The following is a 6,589-nucleotide window of genomic DNA, read 5'->3' on the forward strand; positions in this document are numbered from 1 at the left end:
ATCAGATTAATGTAAATTAACAATCTGCCTTTAGGTTCTGGGGGTCACTCACAACCTTCTGGAGAGCAACAGACTCCAGGTTAAAAACGGACCGTAGAGTTTGTAAATTCTGAATTTACAAACATTTGTAAAAATCAACATTTTTATAAAATCAAACAGGATACAGGGTCAGAGATGGTCAGCCTGTGAAGAGTAAATTAAGATCAGGTCAGTTCCTCTGCACTGAGCAGCACCCCATGGGGAGACAGTGACTGCTGTTGGAACTATATTCAGCTGAGGCTCCAGGGGCCGGAGGGACCCAGGCTCAGGGGTGACATTGCAATGAGGAGGGGGAGCCACAGGGGTGGGGCTTGCAAATGTTGGGGTGGTGGGGGGGGGCAACAGGAAGTGTGACTCAGCACTTTTGCAGAAGAGACCATCCTCTCCCCTCGCCAGCTCCAAACGGGCAGGACGTCTTTTCCGACAGGAGCAATAGCCAGGTTGCACAGTGATGTAGTGATTTACTGAAGTGTCTGAAATGGTAGGGGGCAAATCAGGGCCAGTTTGGTTACCCGTGGTGTCACTACCACATGCTCTGTCAGAGAGTGCGGGGTTTGGTGAAATAAATAACTTCTCTCATTCCTTGCAGTTTCAGGTTCCTGCTACTGGTCCATAACGTTTATGCATATACGTTAGCAAAATAAATCAGTCATCAAAGTAATTCTACCATTTCATACCACGCAGCAATTGAAAACACACACAAGAAAAGAAAAGATTATTGGTACAGGAGGGGTAACTTTTTTTTTCTCTTTTCCCACCTGGTGACAACAATGGGTTTTTCAATTTTCGAATATGATACTAGATTGCCAATTCATTATGTACTAGCCTGTAGCTATGTAGTTTGCAAGAATTAAGCCAAACATGTACTCTCGAGTTAACACATTAGAAATCAGTTTTATTGATACAGTTCAGTTTGGTAAATAAAATACTAAAAATATTTTTAAAATGTACAAACATGTCCCACGCTCAATGCCTTTTTCCCAGGGTAGGGGAATCCAAAACTAGCGGGCATAGGTTTAAGGTGAGAGGGGAAAGATCTAACAGGAAACTGAGGGGCAACTTTTTCACGCAGAGGGTGGTACGTGTATGAAATGAGCTGCCAGAGGAAGTGGTAGAGATGGATACAGTTACATTTAAAAGGCATCTAGACAGGTACATGAATGCAAAAAGGTTTCGAGGGTTATGGGCCAAATGCAGACAATGGGATCAGTTCAGTTTAGAATATCTGGTCACATGTGTGAGTTGGACCAAAGGGTTTGTTTCTGTGCTTTATGATTCTAGCACACACAAACACACACTCAAACCCCAAACATGCAGAAAAATACAACTTTGCAGAGTTAACCTTAGTTAACAGTGCAAATTTTAAAATAGGGAAATACATAATGTTTCATGATTATATCCCTTACGTATTAGCTCTGTCTGAAGCAGTTCCCTTTGCGGCATTAGCTGCTTCCTGATGAAGGGCTTTTGCCCGAACGTCGATTTTCCTGCTTCTCGGATGCTGCCTGAACTGCTGTGCTTTTCCAGCACCACTCTAATCTAGAATCTAGTTTCCAGCATCTGCAGTCCTTGTTTTTACCTGCTAGATCCCTTAGCCCTGCCATCACTGTTTCTGGGTTGAAAACTCCCTTTAAAAGTCTCTGTTTGCAGCAAAGGGGTTTACCGGCTGTTTATCAAACCACAAGGTGCACAGTTATCTTGGGCAGTTTGAGAGAGAGTGAGAGAGATGTGGGTATAGGGTGGTAAAGCAGTAACCTTTGCTCCCCTGCGTCAATCTCCGCACTCTGCACATTTGAATCCAGCAGTCACAGGCACTAAGGGCTGGATTATATGGATCTCTCTACATGACAGTAATTTAATACAAAAAATACAGAATTTCTCACATGGTTTCTCCTTATCCATCCATGATAGCTGAGGAATTTGATTTTTAATATCCAGCTATTTTTTGTATTGCAAACATATACTTTATTCATTAAAAATCTTTATGTACACACACAGTTACTAAAGCAGATCAGTTCTGAACCGTCTTTGTGTTTGGAGAACAAACAAATATTGGGGTTCGACTTTTTCTCAATAGTTACAACAAAGCCAAACGCATTTCTTAATTATGCAAGGTACAATTTACATGTATCTGAGGCATTGGGAGGATCCAATAACTGAACAGACCTCAGCTATTACTCCAGAATGGTCCCAACTCTTGAAGGGTTTGGAAAGAGCTGATCACACCCCTGGAGTGTCAACATCAAGGTTTCTATCTCATTCAATGTGATCATAGGAGATAAAGGATCAACTCTGAATGGCAGAGCAGACTTGAAGGGGCTGAATGGCCTGTTCCTGCTCTCTATGTATCTATCAGATTCGCTCCTGACACTCCATGGAGTGGAGTGTGGTTTTATGGTGCATATTAACAGCTGGTTCCAGCCAGTTCCCTTGTTCAGCAAAATATGCAGTCTTATGCAGTCCCATGTCCTGCCAACCAATGAAATTATAACTTAATATTTAATTTAGCACACTTCATGATGTTGACGGTGATGTCTCAAGGAAATATTGGACAGGTGGTGCCTGCGTCCATCAGTGTTTGGAAGAATGAGAAGTGATTTTATTGAAACAAAGAAGATCCAGAGGGGGTTTTGACAGGGTCAATGCTGAGAGGATGCTTATCCTTGTAGGAAAGACTTGTAGTTTGGGACACAGTATAAAATTTAGGGGGTCTCCCATTTAGTTTAAGAAGGGGGAACATTCTTCTCTCAGAAGTCTAGGCTGTGGAATTCTCTGCTCCAATGGGTGAAATAACTTCACAGAGTTCGGTATCTCGGCACCAAGTCAACCTTTATTTACAGGTGGAGAGTCCTCTTCAGAGTCAGCACCCCAGAGTGTCAGAATCTCTGACATGCCTCTATCTGTCAGCCAGGGCACCCTGATTGGGGCTGTTAATCTGATCCAAACAGGGAACTCACATTCTATGAAGTCTAGCTGGGTAGTGGAGTTCAGGGTCATTGAATATTTTTAAGTTCGTTGTTAGTTTGATTTTGTTCAGACCTAATCAACCTATTTAGACACAGCTCTGTAGCAGGTGGGACTTGCACCAGGCCTCTCATGCCACAAGCACTGTGCCACAAGAGGCCCCACCCGTGGGCTGCTTTTATTTTTTGCTCTCCTTTTATTTTGTAATCACCCTGTTCACAGATGTTATTACAGTCAAATTATAAGCCCTTCATCAGGAATGAGTTGACATTTCAGGCAATGGCCTCATTCTGATGAAGGGCTTATGCCTGAAACGTTGACTCACCTGCTCCTCAGATGCTGACTGACCGGTTGTCCTTTTCCAGCACCACATTCTTCAACTCTAATCTCCAGCATCTGCAGTCCTCACTTTCTCCACAGATGTTTTTTTTAGATTAGATTAGACTTACAGTGTGGAAACAGGCCCTTCGGCCCAACAAGTCCACACCGACCCGCCGAAGCGCAACCCACCCATACCCCTACATTTACCCCTTACCTAACACTACGGGCAATTTAGCATGGCCAATTCACCTTACCTGCACATCTTTGGACTGTGGGAGGAAACTGGAGCACCCAGAGGAAACCCACGCAGACACGGGGAGAATGTGCAAACTCCACACAGTCAGTCGCCTGAGTCGGGAATTGAACCCGGGTCTCAGGCGCTGTGAGGCAGCAGTGCTAACTACTGTGCCACCGTGCCGCCCATATTGATATTGCTATTGCTATTGTTGTTATTGGCCTGGTGGGTGGTGCCCAGTTGTCCATCAGGTACCTGTTGTCCACCAAAAGCTCCATTCAAAAGCTGGAGCAGCTGGGACTTCGACCCAGGTCTCTCAGTGCAGGGGTAAGGACATGACCACTGCACTACAAGACAACAGGGTTCTAAGGTAGCCTGGAGTAGGCAGCAACATGGAGTTAAGGCCATGATCAGCCACAATCCTATTGATTAGCAGAGCAGGCTCTCATGGCCCAATAGTCTACTCTGAATTCAGTAGTGCCAATAAATCTCTCTATGCAGCAGCTCATTATAAATTGAACAGCATTGTCTGAAAGGGTGGGAAGGCTGATTGAACCATATCTTGCTACAAGGAATTGAATAAATACCCAAGCAGGTAAAATCTACAGGTCTGTGGGGAATTAATAGTGGGAACATGAAAGCTGGACTGGTTAGATAGTTGTTGTTAACCAGCACAGACATAACTGGAATAACAGTTTCATCATGTGGCTCTTAGTCAGAGTTGGTCTGACGAAGCATTCATTAAAAATGCTGATCTGTCTTTCTTTAGCAGGATGGGGGAGCTATGCTGTTCTACTCTTTTATGCCAGATTGTTTTTTTAAAAAAAACTCAATGAATCATTCACCTTACTACACGGGAGGCCAGGCAGGCTGGTACAATTTATATTCTAATCAGATTTCAACATACAGTCTCCACATCCTTTGCCATCAATCATTTTCAATGACGTTACCACATGACCTAGTCATGCAATAGAGGCAAAGGCTACAACAAAGACCCAATTCTATTTATTAGGTGTGAATTTGTAAACATATGTTGTAAGTTTCGAGGATGTTTCACACAACACTCCCTGTTACACATACAAAGCTGTCTGAAGACTACAGGAGCGCCGGAGACTTGAGGGGTGACCTTATAGAGTTTTTAAAAATCATGAGGGGCATGGATAGGGTAAATAGACCAGATCTTTTCCACAGGGTGGAGGAGGCCAAAATTGGAGGGCATTGGTTTAAAAGATATAAAAGGGACCTACGGGGCAACTTTTTCACACAGAAGGTGGTGCGTGTATGGAATAAACAGTCAGAGGAAGTGATGGAGGCTGGTAAAATTGCAATACTTAAAAGACATTTGGATGGGTATATGAATAGGGAGGGTTTAGAGTGATATGGGCCAATTGCTGCAAATGGGACTTAGTTAGGTTAGGATATCTGGTTGGTGTGGACAAGTTGGACTGAAGGATCCATTTCTGTGCTGTATATGACTCTACGACTCTCTCAAATTATAGCTACTGTTGAAAACCAGTCCATTACAGGTAACCCTGGATGGACAATATCCTGGAGATAATGCAATCATACAAATAAAATACATAATGATATTGCTATGAGCTACAAAATCATATCAGGGTTCATGTTACAATCAAATGATTAAAGACCTATCCCACTAGTTTCAGATTTGATTTCATTTTGCATTTTCAACATGGTTTATTTTCTCTGCCTCATCCAATAGCTACAATATGCATTTCTAGAGCTTGTTACATGACTTTTGTACATCTTATAGAGCCATACAGCACAGAAACAGATCCTTCAGTCCAACCAAAGGGTAGCACAGTGGCGCAGTGGGTGGGTGGCATAGACCCAGGGCCAGAGACCCAGGGTTCAATTCCAGCCTCAGGTGACTGACTGTGTGGAGTTTGCACATTCTCCCAGTGTCTGCATGGGTTTCCTCTGGGTTCTCCCCACAGTCCAAACATGTGCGGGTTAGGTGAATTGGCTATGCTAAATTGCCCGTAGTGTTAGGTGAAGGGGTAAATATAGGGGAATGGATCTGGGTGGTTGTGCTTTGGTGAGTCCGTGTGGACTTGTTGGGCCGAAGGGCCTGTTTCCACACTGTAAGTAATCTAATCTAAACCAGTCAATGCCAAACATATGCGCAAACTCAATTATTCGCTCCTGGCCTATATCCCTCGAAACCTTTCCTGTTCATGTACATATCCAAGTATCTTTTAAATGTTGTAGCTGTGTCTGCATCCACCACTTCCTCAGAAAGTTAATTCCACACGCGAACCGGCCTGTGTGCAAAACATTTACCCCTCGTGTCTTTTTAAAATCTCGCTTCTGTCACTTTAAAACAATGCTCTCTAGACCCCCTTCCTCAGGAAAAGGTACCTACCATTAACCCTATCCATACTCCTCATGATTTTATAAACTTCTATCAGGTCACTTCTCAACCTCGTATGGTCCAGTGGAAGAAGTGCCAACCTACCCAGCCTCTCTTTATAACTCTAACTTTCTATTCCTGGCAACATGTGTGTTATAGCCTATGAAGTACTTTTGTAGTTATAGTCATGGTTGAAAGATGGTGGCACAATGTAGCACCGCACTGAAGTGACAACAGCCACTTTTTTTTGTGTTCTAGAATGGGACTTGAACCTGAACCTTTGAGGCACCAGTGCTAGACCAACTGAGCCACAGTTGACATGAACAACATACATGTTGAAAATCGGTGTGGACATTATTGATTCCATCAGTCATCTTATTTTTTTAAAAGATTCAAACTACTGAGAATCAGCATTAACTACAACAAACTCAAAGGGTTAAATGGCATACCTGTGCCTCCATGTCTTATGGATTGTCATCTGATCCCATAGATCAATGGGTGATACTTCCTCTATTTGACACCCAAGGCATAACTCAACTTCTACTTTAAAGCTCGCCTCCTAGTGCACTAACTTGGAAATTTTCCTCTTCCCACAAGAGCCCATCCCGTGAACCCTCCGAAAGAACACAGAACTTGCATTTATGCAGTGCCTTTCACAA

The sequence above is a fragment of the Hemiscyllium ocellatum genome, chromosome 31, assembly GCF_020745735.1.
Source record: "Hemiscyllium ocellatum isolate sHemOce1 chromosome 31, sHemOce1.pat.X.cur, whole genome shotgun sequence".
NCBI classification, from domain to species: Eukaryota; Metazoa; Chordata; class Chondrichthyes; order Orectolobiformes; family Hemiscylliidae; genus Hemiscyllium; species Hemiscyllium ocellatum.